Source organism: Dasypus novemcinctus, chromosome 10 (assembly GCF_030445035.2).
Source record: "Dasypus novemcinctus isolate mDasNov1 chromosome 10, mDasNov1.1.hap2, whole genome shotgun sequence".
Taxonomy (NCBI): Eukaryota; Metazoa; Chordata; class Mammalia; order Cingulata; family Dasypodidae; genus Dasypus; species Dasypus novemcinctus.
Window position 1 is genome coordinate 69,476,198 of NC_080682.1, and position 25,533 is coordinate 69,501,730.

At 35.8% G+C, this 25,533-nt stretch overlaps 1 pseudogene; it reads left to right on the forward strand.

Annotated features, from left to right (window-relative positions):
• The first annotated feature begins 975 nt into the window (after positions 1-975).
• Positions 976-20,313, forward strand: LOC101436101 (radixin pseudogene; annotated as a pseudogene).
• The last annotated feature ends 5,220 nt before the right edge of the window (positions 20,314-25,533 follow it).

Consider the following 25,533-nt stretch of genomic DNA (forward strand, 5'->3'; position numbering starts at 1 on the left):
TACACTAAAGTTTACAGTAAATGGAACTTTAGAAAGGTTTTAGGAAAACCTTCTCTTTTGATGCTGTTTCCAAAGAATTCTGAGTTTCTCAGTTTTATATAAGTCCTGTTAGCAGAGAAATTCAGTAGATGGATATATGAATGGGCTGGGGGAGAGTGTAACCTACAATGCAAACTATAATCCGTGCAGTGTAGCAGTGCTCCGAAATGTACCCATTAAAGGCAATGAATGTGCCACGCTGATGAAAGAGGTTGTTGATGTGGGAGGAGTTGAGTGGGGTATATGGGATCCTCATATTTCATATGTATATTTAATATATATATATAGAGAGAGAGAGAGAGAACACATAACATTTATATTTGTTCTTAGGACTACAGGGTTCAAACATGACACCAACCCTGTGCTCATGAAACCTTTAATTTAGAGAACTGACAAATCCAAAAAATAATCAAACAATTAGTGGTATACATACAATTCTAATTGCCACCAGCAAAGATATTATTATTACTTAACCATAGTTATTAAATATTCAATTCTTCTAGGCACTCTATTGTGTTCTCTCCTCAATATTTAAAATAGCTAACATTTGTGTGTCAAACAATATTTTAAATACTTTACACATAATAACTTATTCAATCCTCAAAACAACCCTATGCAGTAAGTACTATTAGAAACCCCCTTTGACAGACAGGAAATCAATGCAGAGGGAAATAAGGTAACTTGTGATTAAGAAACTAGCAAATGGAAGATAGAGCAATAAAAGGAATATTAGCAAGATGTTCTGTCTCCAAAGCCTCATTCTTAGGCAGTAGACTCCATGGCTTCCTGACCCGACCAGACCAGCGGATCAGTCGAACCAAGACCTGAGGGAGGGAGCGGGAATGAAAGCGACAAGAGACACAAAGAATGGAGACAAGACAGGATTCTGATCAAGTCTCGTTTATTGAGGGTCAATCAGGGGTATTTATAGTAGGAATGAATGAGGTTTCGCGCCACAGATCTGATTGGTCCACGTCACGAAGTCTTTTCGCGGATGTTTCAAAACAACAGTCTGCGCATGCGCAAGGTGAGAAAGACTTTCATGCTCTTTAGGGAGTGCCCAATCGGAGCCCGGGGAGTGGTGTGAGGATAGAAACTTAATTACTTCAGCGAGGATGGGGAAATAGAAACTTAACTGGGTTAGGCGTATTTCACGAGATGGCTGCGACTGATACTGGCGCCAAAAGAGGCCTCCCATAGCTTCCAGATTAATATTTTCTATCAAAGCCTTGTTATAGACTTTTTTTATTAGAACCTTTCATAAGGAAGAGGATTCTGAGAAAAAGAGAAGCTAAATAACTGATCATAGGTTATACAACTTGAAAGCATAAATATATTTAAATAAAAAATAATAAATATATTTTTTATTTTTTTAAAAGGTACTTAGATTACACAAAATTTTACACACAAAATATAAGGGATTCCCATATGTCCCATTCCCCACATATCCCATCCTTCCCCACATTAACAACTTCTTTCAATAGTGTGGAACATTCATTGCAATTGTTGAACACATTTAGAGCATTGCCACTAAGCATGGGTTGTAGTTTACATTGTAGTTTACTCTCTCTCCCACTCAATTCTCCAGGTTATGGCAGGATATATAATGGCCTGTATCTGTTGTTGCAATGTCATTCAGGACAATTCCAAGTCCTGGAAATGCCCACATATTACACTTCTTTTTTTCTCTCTCTGCCTTCAGCACCTCCAGTGGCCACTGTCTCCACAAGAATGATATAATTTCTTCCATTGCTAAAATTCCAATAAAGCTATAGTTGAATACAAGTCCACTTTAGTCCACATTTTATTCCCCAGTCCTGAGGATTCTGGGATGAATCTTTGGGCAGTCCATATGCCAGTTGGACCCTGAGCCTCAATTATCTGCTTTGAAGAGTCAGATGGGGATTAGAACTCAGTTTCTGATTCTGTCCTTTGGTATTTTTCTTAATAACTTTTTCATTCAAAGTTACTGGTTTAAAAAACTTTCTGGTGCTCTTGGTGTGTGAGAAAAATTAGGAAATTGGTCTTGAAGACTTCTACTATTTCTATACTAACTGAAAGGAGTATGTGTAGTAAGTTTCCTTATCTGTGTCAACCAAAAAATCTTTAGCCAATGTTAATTTGTGAAATGAATAAAGAAGAGATTGCTCGTTCTGTTGAGTAGTCTCAGAAAGTGATCAAATATAGCACTCATCAAAACAGATTGCTTCATCTTAATTTGAAATTTTATTGCAATCTTTTTGGAATGAATATTTTATTTTATGACCTGTTGACTCTAGCAAAAATTACTATTTCTATACCTAGATTACTCATTCAGTCCTTTCAAGAGAACATTGATTATATGTATTGTGATGGTTAGGCTAGTGTGTCAACTCAGCCAGGTAATGGAGCTCAGTTCTTTGGTCAAGGAAGCAGTGGGCTAATTGCAATATAAGGGCCTTTCATGGACTTTAATCATCAGTCAATTGATTGCAAAGTTGGCTGGGTACATCTACAATCTCAGCAATGAGTGAAGTCTCATCCAGTCAGCAGAAGACCTTAAAAGGGGAAATGATTTCAACATTCAAAGAGAGAATTCCCATCTTTAGTTTGAACAGCCAGCATCTCCCGGGGAAATAACTCATTAAGGACCTTCATTAGAGCCTCTGCCTTGCAGCCTGCTCTGACAAATTTGGACTTTGTATCCCCACCATCACATGAGACAATTTTATAAAATCTCATATTATTTACAGATATCCTTTGTTATTTCTATTTCCCTACAGAACCCTGACTAATACATGTATGTTCTGGTTTTTTTTTTGTTTTGTTTTTTGTTTTTGTAATTTTCATTAATGAGTAGAACAATGTATCTGGTTTATTTTATGAAATTCCCTGAAAATTTAGTTCTCTTGAAATATAATGCATTTTATAATTAGCAATGCAAATCAGCATCTGGTATAATATTTCTTTCTAATGGTTATATTTTTGAAGCACATGGAAATATATTTAGGGAGAAAAACAAATGAAGAAATGTGAAAGAATATACAAAATATTTTCATACAATAGTTTTCAAATATTTTAGGTATGGCATTTAAATGGCACTTTTCAAATTCTGAAGCAAAAACTGTTCTACATTAAAATTAAGTATGTGTTTAATTTTGCTGCATAGTGTGCAGAAATAAAAAAGAAACATACATAATAGCTTTGAAATCAAGTACTGACTTGAGGTTAGATTTAAGATAGAGAGCTTTCAAATTATCGTTGTTTTCTCCACTTATTCACAGCATATATCTTATGTATACATATGCATACTATGTATGCAACAAACATTTATTGAACTTTTCATGTCTGCAATGGTAATAATGTAGAAAGAGAGATAAACCAGGATCATTTCCTTCAGGAGCTCACAGGCTAGAAGAGTAGGCACTGTTTAAACAAATAATTTCAGAAATAAGAGTAAGTGCTCAAATAACTACTTCCAAACTGTGCAATGGGAATATAAAGGAAAATTTAGTAGCCTGCATATGCAAAAATGTGCTTTTGAAACTAGATCTTGAGGAATTATTAGAAACGTAGAGCTGAACCCATATAGCTGTCCTCAGCTGTCATCATTTCTACACATTTACTTTTCAACACAGTCATATCAGACTTACCCCATTCTCTGATATTTTCACATTCTTGCCTTCTCATAAGCTGCCTGCAGTGTCCACTCCAATTTCCATTTTCCCTCCCCATCAGTGTCTTGCATATTTTGTTAAATCATAAATCAAATATCACTTCATTTCAACATCTTCTGCTCCATATATTATCACACTTTTATTATAAAATTTCTACCACCCTAAAATTATTTACTTATATGCTTACTTTCTCCAAAACTCCTCTGGTACAGAGAAAATGTATTTTAATTATCTCTGTATCTTCCAGTCCTAACACAATAATTGAAATTAAATTGGTGTCTAATAAATCTTTAATGAAGGAAAAAGAACATAATGTGGGCGGAGAGAAAAAGTAGATGTTTATAACATACACGAGGTAGGACCTGTAATGGTAGAAGCAAGGCAGAGCATAGACATAGGCAAATTGGGGTAAAAGACAAATAGTTCAGTGTGATTTATAATTTTTGGAATTAGGGCTCAGAAAAAAGACTTGAGGTAGAATCAGGTGTCTAGATTGTGAAGGGCCTTGTGTGCTTTGCTGACACATTTGGATGACCACACTAGGTATTGAGGAAACATGGAATGACTTAAACAGGGTAATAAGATGATTGGGTCTCTGTTTTGGAGAGATAAGCAAACAAAGGTATGAATGAAGAATTTATCTAGGAGAGAATGGAAGTAGAAAGATGAGTTCAGCTAAAGAGGAGCAGCCTAACTAGAAAGATATTTAGAAGACTGGATTTCCAGGATCTGTGGAGGAATAGGCTGAGAAATTTCATTCATTTGACTCTTTCTAATGAGGTCCTGGGGCGTGACTATCTGCCTCTAGCAATTTCCACAAAGTATTTTCAGGCTAACAATTCTATCAACTGATTCAGATATGTGCCTATATGGTTTAATCCAAAATAAAATAATCTGGCAATTCTCTATCATCTCCAGTCCTCTTCATTACCTGACCCAGATGAAAAGGCTAAGCGTCACTTTGAAAATTGTGCTTTCGAACATACATAAGACTCTTTCATTGTCATTTATGTAGTACTTAAAAAGTTTTATTTTTATAGGATTTTTCTGTGAGATAGTCTAAATGTATGTATGTCTTTATGATTGTATATAAACTCAATTTTTTTATCAGAAAAAAATATTTACATCTTGAGAGAATGGACTAAATTCATATCAACCCCTAGGGGTTAGTATGCAATGGGTTCTCAATAAAGTCTGTTAAATAACTAAGAAGCAAATAAGGAGTTGAATAAAAAGTAAAGAATGAAGGAATGATGTGAAAATACTTTGAGGTCTCTAGCACAATGATTCGTGAATAAGAGATAGCAGCCTGATGCTCATTAAACAGTCTTTCTAAATATTCACTAGAAAAGGTTTCCAAGTTTTGTTGTTTCTGAAGGTGTTTTTTAATGATTTGTGGATTTTTTTCAAATATCTCAGAAATAAAGGAAGCATGGCTCAAAACCATAGTAATCTTCAAAGGCTAAATGGTTACATTACTATAATTCCCTTGATCTTTAACTTAGTAATCACACCAAACAATATTTACAAAATTTAGATTTTATTACAATCTAAATGTTTGTTACCTGTTATTATTCATTGAATAAATAATTGCCAAGGTCTTTATTTCAGAAAAACGTGTAAAGACACAATTACTACTCTCATGTAAGGATAAAATATACAAATAAAGAAATAATTTCAATATGAGGACCCGTAGGGTGAGTAGACCAGAACGTTTGATCCGGCTCATTTAATAGTGACTGTAGGGGGTTAAAAAAATATCCTGAAAGCCAGACACAATATTGTATGATTGCGTTATTATGAACTAAACATACTGTTTTAAGCTCATGGTGTTAATAATTAGAATATAGGTCACCAGGAAAAAGGAGGGTAGAGAATGGAAATTTGAGGGTTAATCTGTGCAGAATTAGTAAAAGGGTTGTACATCTTTGGAAATGAATAGAAATGGTGAAAGCATATCATGGTGTTTGTAACTAGCGGTACTAGTATGTGGGTATGACAGTGGTTGAAAGGAAAAGCCTAAGGTCAGCTATAATACAAGAAGGAAAGCTAAAACTGTAACATGGTGCTGTATAAGAGTGTAAAACCTCATGTAAAATATGGAAACGGGTGATATGGCATATATAAGACTGCTTTTACAAAATATAAATACAAAATACTAGAGAGAAGGAAAAAGAATAGAAGCTATGTACAGCAGGGGAAGCTTAGACAGATTGAGAGGTAATGAGTTTTGTTTCTTGTTTGTTTTTTATTATTATTATAGGAATAATGAATGTGCTCTAAGAGAGATTGAAATGATGAATGCACAAATATGTGATTACACCAAATACCATTGATTGTACACTTTGGATGGATTTATGCTTTAGTAATATGTATCAATAAATTGATTTGCTAAAAATAAAAGGATACACTAAAATCTGAGCCCTGGCACCTGTGAAATGTTACCTTATTTGAAAATAATGTCTTTGCACATATGAACAATTTAAGATAAATTTATCCTATATTAGCTAAGAAGAAGTGAAAACCATGGAGGAGAAACAAACACATACAGGATGAATGAACACGTAACAAAAAAGGCAGAGATTTGAGTTATACTGTCACAAACCAGTATTGGGGATTGAATCATGTCCCCCACTAAAGGCATGTTCAGATCCCAATCCCTGATCCTGGACATGTGAACCCACTTGTAAATAGGACCTTTGAAAAATGTTGTTAATTAAGTTGTGCCCTAACTGAATGAGGGTGAGCCTTAATCCGATATAGCTAAAGTCCTTAAAAAAGAAGTTTGCCTTTAAACTTGGAAATGGTGTGCATACCTGCTGCCCAGCACTCAGACTGTTTGAGTCCCTTGTCGAGGATCTCTCCCTTACCAACAACAGTTGTCTTCTGAAAACTCATTACTCCAAAAGGCCCACTGGTTCAAAGTTTAATCTGTATTATTTAGACTTGTATTTAGAACGTGTCACTCTCTGAGGCTGTATGGAGTAATAGGCAATATCAGATAACTTTTCTTCCAGGAGAATATAAGCCTTAATAAACAATACCTATTTAGCAATAAAAAAAAAACTAATTTCCTTAAAAGCAAAGGAAATTAGACACCAAAGAAGCCACAGGGAGCAACCAGAAGCAGAAGTTAACAGAATGCAGAAGAAAATGGAGAAACTGACACTATGTGTATTGTTATGTGATGAAAAATCAAGGCCAATGATTGCCAGCAGCTAGCCCAGAACACCCAAGTCTTTGGGGAGAAAGTATAACCTTGTTGAGGCCTCAATTTTGTACCTCTCCTAGCCTCAAATTCTTGAGCCAATGAATTCTCATGTTCAAGTTCAACCATCATGTGGTATTTGTTTTAGCAGCTAGGATACTAAAATACCAAGGAATGCCAAGATATCTCAGGATGATGAAAGAAGCAATAAAGATTTCTTCCCAAGATCCTCTGGAGAGAGCATGACCTTGTTGACACCTTGATTTTAGATTTCTAGCCTAAAGAACTGTTAGACAATTTCTGTTGTTTAAGCCACCGAGGTTGTATTAGTTTCTTACAGAAACCCTATGAAACCAATACATATTTTGGTACCAAGTGGTGAGATGTAATAAATATTGGGTTGTGGGTAGAAGTAGGATGAATTTTGAGGTGAATGATTGAAAAAGCCTATTTTGCCTTGAAGAAACTGTTGTATAAATATGGATTTCAGAGGTGAATCTTATGAGATCTCAGAAAGAAGAGAGGAGAACCATGGAAAAAGCCTGGAATAGGGCCAAGGATGTGACTAGACAACCAAGCATTTGCTAAAGACTTGTGATTCATGGATCCAATCAGAAGAAGCCAGGAATAGAGATGGAACGTCCAGAAAAGATCTGTGGAAGACCCTCTTGCCTGATCATTTGTACTCCTGTGAATTCCATGATAAACCAATAAAGTTTCTGAGAATGTTGTTCTAGCAAGAATACTGACAGCTTTGGCTGAAAGGGCCAGATAAGTCAAAAGTAAAGGAAGTCCGTTGGATTTCCAAAAGAGAAAGCATGGACACCTTAGCCCCACAGCGTGGAGCCATGAGCCAGAGGATTATTCTCTGCCCTTGAATGTGCTCTACTGGTTTGGACTTACCTTGGATTGTGACCATTTATTTCCTTCCAATTTCTTCCTTTTTGAATTGAAATGTCTGTCTTGTATTTACCTTGTATTGGAAGAAAATAATTTGTTTTCTAGGTTCACAAGCCCATGGATAGAGATAACTTTTGCCGCAGGAAGGTCCATACACAGAATATCACCCATAACTGATCTATGGGATTTAGAAAATGAGATTTTGGACTTTGAATTGATGCTGTAATGGGTTAAGAATTTTGGGGAGGTTAGTGTTTTGCACAAGGGAAAGATATCAGTTTTTGATGGTCAGATGGTGGACTGGAGTGGGCTGAATGATGGCCCCCAAAAAGATACCTGAAATCCTTAACCTTGGTACCTATGAATGTGACCTTGTTTAGAAATAGGGTGTTTGCCGAAGTAAGCCAGTTAAAATGAGATTATATTGAATTAGGGTCAGCCCTAAATTCTCAAGTAAAACCTGAGATAGGTTTAAGCAATGTAACTCCTGTTCTTCTGAAGCAATTTAAATGAATGTGTGGTTGTGTATATTAAACACACACACATGCACACACATATCCATATATGCACATTTCTGTTTGTCACATTGTATCTACTCTACCTGAAGCCATAATTAGTTCAACAGTCATCAACTGTGAAAAATAGATTGAAAAGTATAATTAGCAGTTGCAGATAAGAACACGGTAAATAAGAAGCCAATTATAATGTAAATATATTTGCATAAAGACTGAGAATAATAGATGGCAGCATGATCTCTAAGATTTCGTCTACAGAATTACCAATCCTAACATTGCTTCTCCTAGACATCTTCTTTTGTCCATTAAAAGTATTAAGTCAGTTTCATTTTCCAAGTTATAATAAATTCTTTAAGGAAAAAAAGTAAAGGACAAGAATGTACTTTCAGTACTTTTTTATCAACATTGATTTTTAAATAGGCTATTTGTAAAACAAAATGCAAGTGCATTTATATTTTAGAACTTGCATATATCTCTTATTTAATATGTCTATACAATTCATTTACTCAGCCAGGAGGTCAAGAATTCCATATTCTTTTGGGTCCATAATTACCTGTTCTATTAATTTAATGATAATATAATTCATGAAAGTCAGAGAAAAATACATTTCTCAGCCTTCTAGCTTTTGTGTTTAAGAATAAAAATGACTTTCAAGTTTCTTATAGTCAAAACTTTCCCATAGCTTAAAAATCTGTTTGAATTATATATGGAATTATAATGTAATATATGTATTTGTGTTTTATGTTTATATAACATGCACACCCGCTAAGAAGGAGAAAAGAAAGTCATATGGTGAAGAAAACAAAGAAATGAAAGTAATGAGGACAGATGAGAGAGTAAAAAAGAGGAGAAAAAAGTAATACAGAATGTGATAATTTAGCTAATGGAGAGGCTATTATTGCATGACTTCTCATTCTATGTGCAAAGATAAGGAAGATGAAGACTAAAGATGAAATGTTTTGTACAAGACCATGCAATGAATCCATGGCCGAACCAGAAGCAAGAAGATTCCCTGTTTTTAGCTTCCTATTCTTCTACAATTGTAGAAATTGTTGTTGCATGTTTTTAATTGTGTATCAGTTTACTATTCTGGAACAGTACAATTTAATTCTTCGCTTCTGAATCTGTATTTCCCAACTGTTCAAAGGCATTGATAGTAATGCCAACTTGTCAGTATTCCACAAAGTCTGACAGTTGCATAGGTGTAAGAGCTACATTCTGACTTAAACGGGAAGAAAAATCACTTACATTCTGTAATGTCCAAAATGTTTTCATTAGTCATTTTCAAAATATGTGCGGTCATTTTTAGAGATGCCATTTTAAATGCTTTCTATTGTAGAATCCCCCTTTAGTTGTTAATGGCTTCTTTATGTGTAGGCTCTATTTCCCTTATGGTGATTGTTCTTTTCATTTTATTTTGAAAAGTGATATTAGGTTTGAAGACCTTGAGCCAGCCTCACTAGAGAACATTTTCAAGATCTCCCTTCTCTCTGATCTATAATTGTGCCCCCTGGGTAATGCTATTATTCCGGTAGAATAAATGTAAAATAAGAAAAACCAAATGTGTATAGCACCTGACAGCAGTAATCCCTTCAACTCAATGTTATATCCTTTTCCAGATATGAATTATAGGATGAACAGATGGAAAACTGACTAATAAATGGTCTGATTTTGCATTTCATGTCCTATAAATCACAATGCACAACACATAAATATTTTAACTTCAAATTCTTGGGGCAATAACAGAAATCTGCATTCATCTGTCGAATTGTTATAGTTGTTATTTGGAGGTTAACAACTCAGATGAGAAAAAATTTGGTAAATTATATAAGTAGTGCATGTTTAAAATTATAGTTTAATTTTTATGCATTAAATATGAGAAACATGAATATAAAAATTTGAACACTTATGACATAAAATATGACTCATTGTATAAAACATTTTTATATATAAGAAACATCTACATTTGAGAACTTATTATTAAGCTCTTTAATCTGCCCCAGGAAATGTGTTTTCTATTCTTTGTCTGAATAAGAAGTTATGTTAGTAGCAGACATACTGAAAGGACAAATAAATAGTTTCGAGGGAGTATTTACATACTCAAATCTAGCTTCTAATATTTGTTCTTATCGGTCACTTAAAATTTACATCTTCTTTTTCTGTTTTTCTGTCTTTCAATTTTCATGAAAATCAGCATACCAAGTAATGACAATATGATAATGATCAGACAATATAATAATTAGAGCTATATTACCATTTTAGAGTATTAAAATATATGTTTGCATTGACAGCCATAACCCCCATTTTTTCACATCCAACTATGATAAAGCAATATTCAGCTATCAAGTGTTAAGTCCCAAATTTTAACTATCTGCTCCCGAATAATGCATCTTGTGTATATGGTACAATTAACAAATCTATTTTGTGAAAGATGAACTTTTGTTTACCTCCAGACTCAGAAATATTTGAGCATATTCAAGATGTTTATGAGAGGCAATAGGAAAGAATTTTTACTTTAAACTTCTGTGGCTGAAAATGAGGTTTCTTAATAAAATTAAACCTTTTCCTGATGTACTGGAGCATATATATATATATAGTGACCCTCACATACATGTAGCAAGAGACTCCCTGGCAGAGCTGGTGTGAAACAGATACTATAATCAGGAGAGATTCAATAGTACTATGAAGCCAGAAGACTAAAATGCCATGAGCATTTTTTCTTCCTGGTTGCAAAAGTCCCTATGGGCCTTAGAGGAAAGGAACTGTCAATTAACTAATGAACAAACGTCATGACAGCTAATGTTTGCTGGGTGCATGCTATATATCAGATTCTGTACCAGTTGCTATAAATATATCATTTACTTCTCCAGAGAAGTGTGGTGTAGGAATCTCTCATTTTACAAATGAGCAAGCTGAGGCTCAGAGAGGAGGCTTACCTTGCCTATGGACAATAGTCATGCCTGAGAGAGTCAGATTTTGAATTCTAAATGTATGCTCTTAACTTAGTTAGGCTTTCATATTAACCAGGTTCTATATATAAGTGATACTTGAACGTATCCTGCAGGCATTTCCCAATCTTGTTCCTAAGGGAAAGGCTAATAGTTTTAAAAGGGGGTGTACAAAGGCATTCAATGGAGGAAGGATGTATAACTTAATTATTTCTCCATGGCTTAAGGAGTAAGCGTTGGTCTCAGACTCACTGATAATTCGATGAAGTTCAAACTCTTAATTATGGCATGCTTGACTCTTCAGAATCCAGTCTTCTCATGTCTAACTATGCGGTGCTCCTCAAATCTCAAGCTCATTTCCTCCATGTCTTTGCTCATGCAATTGGCACATAATGGCAAGTGCCTCCATCATTTTGTCTGAGAAAAAGTGATAACAGTCCTTCAGAAATAGGTTATATCCACAAAAGATAACATTTTTATTTTAATTTAAAATTTTAAAAATATCTTTTATTTATAATATAAATATAGAAATTTAAAAGGCAAATAGCAACACACAATTTATAATGAAAATCAGCAAATTCTGTCACTTTTCTAGCTTCTGTGTATTTATAACCTAAAATTTTCACTCTCAGGAGAGAAAATTGAAAGAACATACCACAGGAAATGCGAGGCAGAAAAATTTCAAGCTGCATTATGTATAATGTTAGAGACAATAAATAATTACTAATTTGATTTATAAAATTCAAGTACTTTATACTTAGCAATCAATAACTTGCCTAATAAAAATGCATTATTTTCTGGAAGAGTAGATGTGTGAATGGCTTCTACCACAGTACACAGATGCAGCATCTCTGTTCAAAATATGTTGTGGATGTTATTAATGGTTTGCTGTTTATAACAAGAGCAAGAGCTTTTCAGCATTTTTATAATACAATTTCAGAAGCTGGAATAGTTTTTAATATGCTGAAGTTTCTGGATCTCTTCATTCTGCTTTTTTATGCATATTTATAATGTTTATTGACTTGGGCAAGTAGAACTTTAATTAGAACTTTAAAATAAAATCTTCCTCCATAAGTTAATAAAGAGAGCTCTGCATTAGCTCTGTGGAAGTTTTAGCTAAGCTTATATAATATGCGGTTAAATCAGTTCTGCTTAATCTGCTCATGTGTCTCCTATCCCCTTGTTTTCTGCATAATAGACAGAAATCAACTCTGTGTGTTTACTTGCTTCCCCAAGGATGGCAGCATTTTCATAATAAACTTACGTCAACTTCTATATGGAAAGCAAATGAAATGATCATTTATTAATTTTCAGTAGAACCACTCCATAATAATAAATTATTATAAAACTTTTAAATATCTTTTCACTCTGAGTTATATCCTCAGCCATAGACACTAGAAGGGCAATTTGTATTTTGTTTTGTAAACAAAACCTAGATTCTTTTATCTCAAATATCAGTGTTTGGAATATCAAAATATTTAAAATATTAATTATCTATATATTTATTGATGGATTATATTTTCAAAGTGAGTTCTTATGTAGGGTAGTGTACTAAATTCAGAACACTGTGTTTACCTGTTTTTGATTTCTTAGAATTGCATTTGCTTTCAGATACTATGAACATCATTTCCCCATTTTGAGTAACTTGTAAAGGAAAGAGAAGTGTCTAAGGAGATTAAAATACCTAAATTAAAACTGCAGAGTTTTAATAACTGTATGAATATATCAAGTTTCTTATTTTCCAAGAACTTCCATTTCCTCATGCATAAAATTAAGATCATGATACTTTGAAGTGCAGTTATGTGGAGGATTTGGGGTCCATGCATAATATAGCAAGGTGCCTGATAAAAGGTACTTAATTAATGCTAGTTTCCTACCCCTTCTAATGTACTTTAATTTTATGATTATCTTCCTACATCCCTTTTTAGCACTTTAATGCCTTCTTTGATCTTAGTCATTTTCCACACATATTACAACTGTACAATTACAAACCATGTGAACAATTTAGATGATCTGGATGATTAATCTCCTGGATGCTACAACATTTTACTTGAATTTGACTTTATGCTGTTATTATTAAAAGGATCAACATTTCTCAGAAATGGTTAAAGATTTCCAAATCATTTATTTGGTACCTACGATAGCTAAGAATCCAAGGGCAAGATGGCCTGACACAAAGGTTTAATTTGTATCCAGAAACAGAAGAGCTGTTTGAAGAAAGCTTAGATGCTGGCTGGCCAGCATTATTAAACTGCTTTTCTTTCTTAGATTGCTTATTTAGATCCCACACTTACTTAACACCTAGGTGATGACAAAGAGAACTTACTGTGGGGGACTGAGAGAAAGGAAATTAGAAAGGAAAGTGGATTTCCTACATCATTTAATTGTTTACTCTTCTTTTCTGCAACTGCTTAAATGTTATAATCATTTGATATAAACTGAACCTCATTTGAGTGATGAAATCTGCATTTGCATAGAAAAAAACAAAAAACAAAAAGAAAGGAAAGTAGAAAAAAGTTCCTCTGAATAAGATGAACTCTGGTCTCTATCCACTCTTCCCCTGTCCTCCAATGGCCATGATGGAAGAGTGGTGGGTAATAAACTTGAAGGAGACAGTAACAGCAGAATATAAATGACCTTGTGTGTTGTTAAAGAGCACGGAATATATAATGAAGAACAATAAAGATTAAGGGTTAAAACCAGCAGAGTTGCATGATCAAGTGTGCACATTACAATAAATTAGGGAGAATGGTTTAAAAAGGACAATACTGGAAGCGGTGAGAAGTGAGCAGGTTAACCTAGGGGGTGTTAACAGTAGGGGTAATATCAGTGGTACCATGGATGGAAAAGGGTGTCATCAGTCGACATAATTCAAGCCAAAGAGATTTGAGTGTTTGGTGGGGCTTTTGGGATAGTTCTGACTTTCTAGAAAGAGACTTAGTTGGTAGCTCTTTTCCCTTTTTCTTTATCTGCCCTTTACTGTGGAAGTGAAGGCTTGCCTACCAGAACAGCAATCAATGTGAAACCATGAAAATATAGTTGATACAATTAGGATGGTTGATTCGAAAAAAGGAGGAACCTGGATATGGTGGTTTGGAGCTATGTACCTCAGAGAAACATGTTCCTAAACTTAATTTATCCCTGTGCCTATGGACCATTGTAAGTAGAACATTTTGATGAGATTACTTCAGTTAAAGTGTAGCCCATTACAATTAGGATGGGTCTTCAGCCTATTACTGGAGGTCCTTTATAAACAGAATGAAATGCAGACAGAGAAAAAGAAAGCCATGGGAAGCAAGAAGCTGAAGGCCAAAGGAAGAGAGGGGAGAAGGTAGGAGAGGCCACCATGTGATAGAGGAACCCAGCACCAAGGCTCACCATCAGCCAGCTCCAGAATGCCAGTCTTCAGGAAGAGAGCATGGTGTTGAGGATGCCATGATTTGGACTTTTTCCTAGCCTCAAACCTGTGAGTTAATAAATTTAATTGTTTAAGTCACCCCATTGCATGATCTGCTTGAGCTGTCAAGGAAAACTAAAACACTGGGTTTCCAATATCAGTGGTGAGCCAATGAATTCGTGCTTATGGCCTACATCCTGACTTCTACTTATTTGTGCCTAACTCAACCTCTATTGGTCCATGTTTGTGCTTTTACTATTTGTTGCTGAAATAATTTCTGGTACAAATACCTAAATATTTTGTGCTGTCATTTCTTCTATGGGGAAGAAAGAGGAGGAGCAGTATCTCATGACCTGATACTATCCAAGAGTGGGTCTAAATACACTCGCCATGGAATGGTAATTTAGAAAACAGGAAGAAGGTTTTTCAATGATGTACTGAATTGGCTTATACAAGCTCCTGAGAGCAATTATTAAAAATTAAATTTTATAAAATTAAAATTATAGTTAAGGCAAAGTAATAAATGCGGCAGCTTGCTCGGTCGGTAGAGGTGGGGTCTGGCTGCGGACGAGGGGTCAGTCCAGCTTTGGACGAGGGGTCGGTCCCGCTTGGGACGAGGGGTCGGTCCGGCAGCAGACGAGGGGTCGGTCTCACAGGGGTTGCGCGGTTCGGCTGACGGGGTCGCCCAGCAAAGCCAGCGACGAAGGGGTCGCCCGGAGAAGCAGGCGACGAACTGGGGACAAGGGAGGCCAGGCCCTTGTCGGGGGCTCTCAGGACTGGAGGGCGCACGGCAGAAAAACTACTGCGGAGACAAGGTAAACACGCAAGTCCAACTTTATTGAGGGAGAGGCAACAGTTTTATAGGGGCTGGGGAAGGCTGATTGGTCGAAGCCATGCCCTGTTCTGATTGGTTGCCAGCGAAAGGTCAGTGGGCGGTACTGGACGGGGGAGGGGTGGTGGTTAGGGATTGGCTGTCACTGTTGCCAGGGGAAGGGGCAGGGTTTAGGGATTAGTGGCTGCTGTTGCTGGGGTGGAGGGCAGACTTGAGTTTCCCGCGCACGCCTGGCTGTTGCTGCTGTCGGGGGAGGGGAAAAGGGCAGACTGAAATTTTCCGCCCTGCGCCTGCGCAGGGAGAAAGAAGAAGAAGGGTGCCGCCCCACACTCATCTTGTGGCGCCATCCGGCAGGAGGGGCGGCCGCGGAAGCATGGCTGCCGAGAAGGGGAGACCCGAGGGCACTCTGCGCCCATGCCGAGTTCCCTTCAGGGGTGGCAGTGAGTCCGACCAGCCACCCTATTATGGGGGCAGCGGCTTGGCCTGCCGCGGCCGCTCCCCGGCCAGGCCAGCAAACCACACTTCAGCCCGAGGGGTGACCGCAAATAAATAATCAAAATTCATCATTTCCTAAACATTTTACTACATTTTGCTTTAAACTGTTGATTTTATTTACATTTATTGTATCTGTATAGTAGACATATATTTAGTATGCTACAGAACTTCTCTTCCAACTCTATGCTCAGAGACATCATATTATTTGCTTGAAATAGGACAGGGTAGGAGTATTCACTTTAGGAAAATCTACAAACACTATAAATCAGGGCTTCATTTGTTTTTCTGATTGTCTGCATTTAAGGAAGCAATGCAGAGCCTCTTAAAATAGCAGATTAAACTAAATGTATTATGTCTCTAACCATTCCCTAGTGAATATCACAAAAGTAATTGAGGAAATGTTTTCCAGTACTTATAAAAATTATCCAGTTCAGCAAAGAAGCCACTTATGTCATTGACAAACAAGTGAGGTTCCAACAAATGCATGGATTGTTTCTTGGTCATTTTGCTTTTTTCTTACTTGCTAAATTAAATGGAAATATTAACCATCATTCATGTCAGAATCTGTATTTGTAGAGCTGGTTGTTAAGCATTATCATCACACTACTGTTTTTGCTCCACAGCTTAATGCTAGAGACTAGAACTTGATGTGCTGGACTCCACATAGATGTTCCAATTTCCTGTTTGGCCAGACTTTCTATGTTTATTAGAAGAAAATAACTTCAGAAAATTGCACTATATTCTGCAGACGATACAATGATCTCCATTTCATTTGTCAATATTGGGCAGAAAGCTGATATACAGGTTTAACCTCTTTGAATGCGTAGAATCATGTTTCTAGAATATCTTTTTTTTCTGCATATCATTAGATCCTGTGAATTGTAGAACCCATTATGAATTATTAATGTTTGTTACCTCGAGTCAATTATCAATTTTGTTTTATAGGTATCACTCTTGGCTTCACACTTTGGAAGATGTCTTGTACATACCCTTTCTATTGCATGAACCTGCACCTTGTCTATAGCTTCAAACTTTCAATATTATATAACACTCATATAAAATGTGAGGTTTTGAGAGAGGTAACTGATCAAGTTTGTTTGTTTGTTTAATTTTTAAATTGCTCATATTTCAAAAATAAGGGAGAGTTAAAAGAGAATGTCCTAAAAATGGACACAAGATAGAATTTGTCTGTATCATAAAATTATATGAGTGTCAACGCAAAGAGCAAATGCAGACCCAAAAATACGCTATGTAGGGAGGGGATTATATTCGTCAGCAAAGGGGTGCTGATGCAAGATATCAGAAATCTGTTGACCTTTATAAAGGGTATTTATTTGGGGTAGAAACTTATATCACAAGGTTATAAAAGAGTAAGTTAATTCCCTCACCAAAGTCTGTTGCCATATGTTGGAGCAAGATGTCTACCAATCTCTGTGAGGGTTCACCCTTCCTAAGGTTCCATGGTCCCAGCTTCTTCCAAACTTGCTGTAGTCTGGAGGGCTCATCTCTCTCCCTGGAACTCATTTCTTCGCAGGTTCAGCTGCAGCTGTGGGCTATCAAGCTCATCTTGCTTCCTGGGACCTATGTCATATCTAATGAGCTGTCTCTATTCCTCTGTATTCCTCTCCCATGTATGCACTTTTGTGTTCTTCTCTGTGTATTTACTTCTGTGTGAGCATCTGTTTTATCCCCAAGGGGCTGGGACTTGGGACTGATTCGCACTCTAATGATGTGGTTGGATCACAGCCCTAATCATTACATAATTTAATCAGATATCTCAGCTGAATCGAATTTAATCAAAATACTATTATGCCAGAGGAGCTGACCAGTTTACAAACATGATCTATATTTCCTTTTGGAATTCATAAATAATATCAAGTTGCTACAGGGGTAGATTCCAGGAATTCGATACAGCCAGAGGAAGTAGAATAGGAATAGTGAATATTTGATGCCTTTTTGGAAGCAGGGGAGATAAGAAGTCTCTCAGACTAGAAATACAGGGCAGTGTCATGGGTGGTGACATGAGGGAAACAGGGAGGACTCATGTCTTAAAGATAGCACTGAGTAAAACTGCCATATGCCATGTACTTCCCTTTCTTTCTCTGAAAACAGGCAGAATTCACAACACTTGTTACTAACCCTAAATTTTCTGTATGGATATCCCAAAGATGAAAACACAATGAAGAATTTTGAAACAACTGAGGATAGCCAATACATGAATAAGAGAAAAAATGTTAAAACTGATACCTTACGAAAAATTTAATGGATCAGATATTGTGGAGCTGTCTGCAGTGGCCGTGGCGCCTCTTCTCTCCTGTGACCCAACACTTTCACTCGGCTACTGCCTCGCCCTCCCTCCCGCAGCAGTGACACCTGGGCCACCCTGCAGCGCTCCAGCTGCACACTGAGCGGGAAAGAGTCACTTGCTTTCTGGAAGGTGACAACAGAATTCATATAAGTGAAGGATTTTTAAAGAAGGTAACAAAAAGAGAAGGAAAATCTACATCAGATTAACTACAATAGATGCTGAGCTGGAATTTGCTACTCAGTCCAGTACAACAGGCAATTTTTTGACCATATTGTGAAAATAGTTGGTTTGCATGAGGTCTGGTTTTTTTCTTCTGCAATATGTGGACAGCAAACGTTATTCTGCTTGGCTTAAACTAAACAAAAAAAAGAAAGATGCGAAAAAACATAATCCTTTACACTTTAAGTTTAGATCTATTTTTTTCCTAAAGATGTTTCTGAGGAATTAATTCAAGAAATAACTAAGAGATTTTTCTTTTTGCAAGCTAAAAAAAGCCATCTTAAACAATGAGATATATTGCCCACCAGAAAGTGCAGTCCTTTTGGATTCTTATGCTGTTGAAGCCAAGTGTGGAGATTATAATAAAGAGATTCCTAAACCAGGTTACCTGACTAATGATAGACTCCTACCCCAATGTGTTTTGAAACACCACAGACTGACAAAAGAACAATAGGAAACAAGAATAGAGAACTGGCTTGAAAAACATAGAGGAATGCTAAGGGAAGATACCATGATGCAATACCTGAAGATTGTACAAGATTTAGAAATGTATGGAAATAAAAAATAAATAGGGAATTGAATTGTTGTTAAGCATTGACGCTTTGGGTCTGAATATTTATGAGCATGATAACAGGGTAACATCTAAAATTGATTTTCCCTGGAGTGAAATCAGAAATACTTCATTTAATGACCAAAAAAAAAAAATTGTTATAAAACCATTTGACAAAAGGCACCTGATTTTGTTTTTTATGCAGCTTGTCTGAGAATAAGTGTATTTTGGCTTTATGTATGGGAAGCCATGAGCTGTATATGCAAAGATGGAAGCTTAATACTTTTGAAGTACAACAGATGAAAGTTCAGGCTAGGGAAAAGTTGTCAGAAGCAGTTGGAAAAGGGCACAGCTAGAGAATGAAACTGATAAGAAATAGCCGGAAAAGAAAAGGAAAGAATAGAACATGAAAAGGAAGAACTAATGGATCATCTAAGGCACATTGAAGAGCTGACAATGAAAATCCAGAAAGAACTAGAAAAACAGATTCACAAAGCTCTTGAGCTGGACTGGACTCAGAAATGAGCCAAAGAAGCAGAATGACTTGAAACGGAGCATTGAGCTGCTTAAGAGGCCAAGTCTGCAATAGCAAAACAGGCTGCTGAAAAGATGAAGAATCAAGAACAGCTAGCAGCAGAACTTGCCGAATTCACTGCCAAGACTGCACTTCTAGAAGAAGCCAAGAAGAAAAAGGCAGAGAAAGCTACTAAATGGCAAAACAAAGCTTTTGCAACCCAGGAGGACTCGGAAAAGACCAAAAAAAGAGTTAAAAACCATGATGTCTGCCTTGCACACTCCACCGCTGCTACCACTAGTCATTTCTCCAACAGAAAATGAGCATAATGAACATATTGAGAAGAGTAGGCAGGCAAGAGCTGAATTATCAAATGAAGGGGCGATGAAACATTGAAGTGAGGAAGAACATGTAACAGAAACACAGACAAATGAGCATATTAAGGAACAAATCCAGACATAAGTTCAAAATTTACCTGAGCCAAGGATGAAACCAAGAAAACAGAGTGATGTTCTTCATGCTGAGAATGTTAAAGCAGGCCATGATAAGTACAAGAGTCACTGACAAATTCAACAGGGTAATACAAAGCAGCATACTGATGAGCTTGAAGCAACGCGAGAGCTGTTATCTTACATACATGTTCTTCACAAACTGAGCTACCAACAGAGAAAATCAGGCCTTCGCAGATGTGATGGAATGCATCTCACCTTGCCAAATCACTTATACCAGTAGGACTATGGTAGCTAAAAGATAAATATAAAGGGAACTCTTCAACATTAAGACAGCATGAGATTATGCTTAGTTTTTTGTTTCTTTTGGGCCCGGGAATGGAAAAGTGTTCCATCACCTGCTGTCACATTTTTCATTTTCTGGTTTTTTTTTGTCTGTTGAAGATTAACACTAATTATCATGTCTGACAAATAGGTATGCGTGGTTTGAGAACTTCAAACGTTTTAAAGGATAATGGTGACTTGGTGTTTAGATAGAGCACTATGTTTTCTCTTGCCACTTCCAATATTTTCACGTTCTCTCTCACTCATATTTTCTCAGTGTGCCCTTCTCATATTCTGCCATGCCCATAGTCATAATCTGGCCTTCTAACAGATCACTGGCATTGTTTAAAATGAGGGTAGGCAGGGTGGACAGTCTTTGATTAGCTATGAATCATGAAAATTTTAGAACATTTTAATAGTGGAGTATGCAGTTGGTGGGTAACTGTTTTAAACCCCAATTTGGTCATGTTATAGAAAATTTGTTATTTGCTTGCTTAATTACAGTCATCTTTGACAGATGAACTGCCTGATGTTTCATCTCTACAGTTCTTTGGTTTTCTTTGGCTGCTGATTCACAAAGATGTAGACAGCACATAGTAGTTCCATAGGAGAATTTACTGATAAAATACTACCTGCAAATAATAGTTAATCTGAAAGACTTGAATAGTACCACTTCTTCCTAAGTTGAGTCAGAGAAACAGATAGATGTTTTAATAAAAGGAAATATACATTTGTTGTTAACTGATTTTGATAGTTAAGGAAAACCTCATCTTTCTGGAAGGGCAGCATATGAAAGCATTGGTCCTGAGAAAGGACCCGTAATATGCGCTCACTACCATGCCTGCCATAACTGGTGGTTCAAATGAAATGGACAGTGTGAGCTACTTTCAGTCATGAAGCAATTTTCTTAAGATTTAATTTTCCTTCAGCATATCTTAGAGTATAAATTTTTAACTGCCTTTTTGTCAAATCGTGAGACTCTAGTATATATTAAAATTGTAAGGTTTCACTGGTAAAAAAAAATTTAATGGATGAAACAAAATTGGGCTTGAAAATAAGTACAAGAGCAATAATAATGGTAGTAGCAGTCACCACAATAGTGACAGTAGACAGTAGAGTATTTTTCTATTTGCTAAGATCTCTTATAAGCACTTTACAAATATTAACTTTATTTGGATTTTTTAATTTCATCTGAGAGGTAAGAGAATATACCACACCCATGAAATAAGAACCATCAACATTGAGAAAAAGTAGAGCTTCCTGAAAATAAAAATATAAATTTTTAAAAATTAAAAAACATTTTAAAAACAACTCTGCATAGATAGGCTAACTAGAACAGACACAGATGAAACGCAAATTAGGGAGCTTGAAGAATTTGTTGAGGACTTAAACAAACCAGAAAACACATAAAGAATATCAAAGAAAGTTTAAGAAACATGAAGGATAATTGCTGTAATAGTGTAAAGAAGAAGGGAAAATCTCATATTTATTATAACATCATGGCTGGAAACAGACATCCTACTTATTAAAATTTATAATTTAGAATAAGGGTTGCATTTATTTTATTGTCCTATTAACTTTCTGCATGTATATCCTTGTGTGTACTCACTGAGAGTTTTCATTTATTATCAGTTATCTTTTTAACTCTTGCATTATTTTCTTTCAAGGAGAACTCCCAGTCTATATATAAATCTCAGTCTTCCATCATCAGCCTCTGAATTTCTTTACTTGAACTTTTTGTCATTCATTTTTTGCTTTCTTTGGTTTTTGCTCATCCTTGATTTTAAGTGATTTAGTGTTTCCTCAACCCAGAACAGGTCAAACCATAGAAGTTTTTTCTGCTATGGCAAACCAGCAGGTGGTGGATAACATAGCAGCTTCTACTTTTAATCACTTATTAATAAATGATCAGAAAAGAACTGGAAGGTTAAACCATTACCTCTATTGCTCAGGAATAGAAAAGAACTTTTTCCCTCTGTGAATCCTTGCAAGAGACACTGCTTGGTCCCATATATTTGTCCAAACTTTGCTCCTAGGACTTGTCCAAACTTTAGTGTGAATTTCTCTAATGTTAGGCAGTGTCCCTGGGTGGACCCCCTGACCCCACCCTGAGCTCTTACCTAAGCTGATGCATTACTTGCTAAACTACAGAATATATTTTCTCAGGACTGCACGACTACCTGACTTTATTCTACAAGCTCATTGCCAGACCCCCTCTGACCAAACTTAGACACTCTCAGTAATTTTCCAGTTCCCAATTTCCCTTCCTACTTTGCCCTTTAAAAAATCTAGCTACCTCTGTGCTACCTGAGTGTACCTGAGTGTACCTGTGTACCTGAGTTAAGACAAGCTGCTTCTAGGTTCTCTTCTCTCCTGTCACAGCAGTTTAATAAAGTCTGTCCTGCCACTTTAACTGCTGTCAGGTGCCTATCTTTGACAGCTGTCAGTTTCTGGGAGCACAAGAGACTGCTTACTTTCCAGATGTAGGGTGGGGAACATCTGCCACCTGCCCCTTGCCTCCCTCACTAAGGAAAAATGGCAAAGCAGGAGAATTAAGCACAACCACACTAGGCTTACCCTGAGAGCAAGTAGGTAAAACCCCACTTTATAGAAAGTCATAGTTTCTGTTATCTGATGCTTCCTCAGGAATTCATAAATTTTTCTCTTTTTCTGACTCCTGAGGAAAAGATAATGTCAGCCTCCCTGTGCTGCCCTCTGTCTTGCTCTAGGCCTGAAGAAGAACAAATGTCTTATTTGTTCCAACGCTTTCAACTCCTGTCACCCAAAGAGAAACTTCAACCTCAGATATGCTGCCTGTTATGCCAGCTTGCCTTCCTACAGTTGCTGTAGCTTTCAAGATTGGGTGGGTCTGAGAAAGCAGAATTTACTAGAAATATTTTTCCCTGATTTTCTAGAAATAGTTTTCAAATTATGTCTTTTCTTCATCACATAAAGAAAATTTGATGCACCCAATTGTGCCCTTTAAAATGTTATTTCTCTAAAATATCATTTTTACTACAGAGATTACAGCAGAAGCATTCTGAAGCAGAGTCTCCATTTCAGTATTTACCACAATCCAACCCAAGAGAAAATAAAAATTATTCACTATATTTTAAAATTAATTCCCTTTACCTGGCTTTAGTGTTAGAAAAGGAGTTGCCTGAAGCTCTCAAAAAGTGAAAGTGAGATAAATGAGTAATAGCTTAAGAAATAATCTTGTTTAAAACTGGAAAAGCTAATTGAAGTCATTTATCTCCCCAGATTTCTTACCACAAAATGACTTTTATTTTTATTTAAAAATGCAAAATGTTCATGAGGATGGAAAGCCATCACGTTCTTCATTTTGTTCATCAACACAGTAAAGTCATTACAACCTTGAAGTTTCATTGATTTAAAGTCAAGTTTCTACTTTACAGTCCTCACATACTTTCCATTAGTTTATAATTAAGCTAGTTAGGTTGCATGTCTTTGTGTTACCATTTCTACATTTCAGGGCAGATAGAGACTTCTAGTCATAGATGCCCTTATTTCCCAATCAATAATTATTTTATTCATTATCTGGGTTCATAACATAGTGTTAAATTAAAAATTTAGCATTTGATATTTTTCATTTCAAGTCATTTATCAAGAAGCATAAATGTAATAAGAAGTTTAATTTATTTCAAAAATTCACTCTTTCAAAGAACAGGTCAAAGTGACTTTTATTAATATAGTCTTTATCCCTTCGTTTTTTACTCAGAATTCTTTTTGCAAGCATATTTGAAAAATGGCAAGTAACATTATAGATAACCAATGTAGGTGGTCCTCAAAGTTTAGGGGATAAAAATCACCAAAAGATCTTGATGAAATGAAAATTCTGAACTCACTACCTGGGGTGGGGCTGGGGTTCTATATTTCTAAAATGCTCCCAGGATATGCCTATTCTACTAGTACTCAGATCATGCATTGAATAACAAGATTGATTTAGTGCAGAGATTCTTGAACTTGACTGCAAATTCAAATCACCAGGGAAATTTTAAAAATTAGATTTCACGTGCACAGGATTTAATTAAAACTATCCATTGGTTCAAGAAATAATATCATTGGGCCAAGCTTGGCACATTTTTATTATTTTATTCATGAACTTACCACCAAACCCAAGTACTAGAACCTTACTTATTACTTATGCCTACCCATATAACATTCCCGTTATCCCAATTCCTCCACTCTTAATAGGGAGCCACTATCCTGAATATTGTGTTTCATTCCCTTGCTGTTTTCTCTTTTTATTAACACACATAGGTTCAAACACACACACACAGACCATTTAACACTGCATCATTTAGTTATGCCCATTTTAAGGTTAAAATGGTTATCAATTAAATATTATCTCCAAGTGTTTGCTTTTATTTGCTCAACATTATACTCTAAAGATTCATTCATGTTGTTGCATATGACAATACCTCATTCTTTTGTACTTCTGTGTAACATTCCATTGTAGGAATATAACAAAATTTATGCCATGTAGGTTGTGCCTAAACAGTTTTTGCTATTATAATCAGTATTACTATGGATATACTTGAGCGCATCTCCAATGTACACATTTCTTAGGAGTTGACTTGCTGTTTATGAGGTTATGAACATTCAACTTTGAAAGACAATGCCAAATTGTCTTTGAATTTATGCTATGATGAATTATACTAAGATGAATTTATACTATGATAAACAATGCATAAGAAATCCAGTTGAACTACAATAGAGTTATTTCCCTAGACCTTAATTATTCCCTATCAAATGTGTTAAAATGGTATCTCATTGTCATCTTAGCTTGCATTTCTATAATTTCTAGTGAGACTATTTCAGTTTGTGTTTCTTTCATGAAATGGCAATTTTTAAACCTCCTTTTTTGCTTTTTTTAATGGACTTAAAAGTTTTCATCACATATTCTTGATTTTATGCCTTTGTCAGTGATAGGTGTTACTTCTAGCACATTGGTCTTTATAGTTGTTTTCAGGTATCTTTGAAGAGCTGAAGTTCTTAACCTTAATGAAGTCAAATTTATAAAAAAAAATTTACATCACTTTATTCATTTTATTTAAATAATTCTTTATTCACCCATATAATTTTTAAAAAATAAAATTGTCAATTTCCCCAAAATGTTGTTGGCATCTTTATTGAAATAATATTCAATCTATAAATC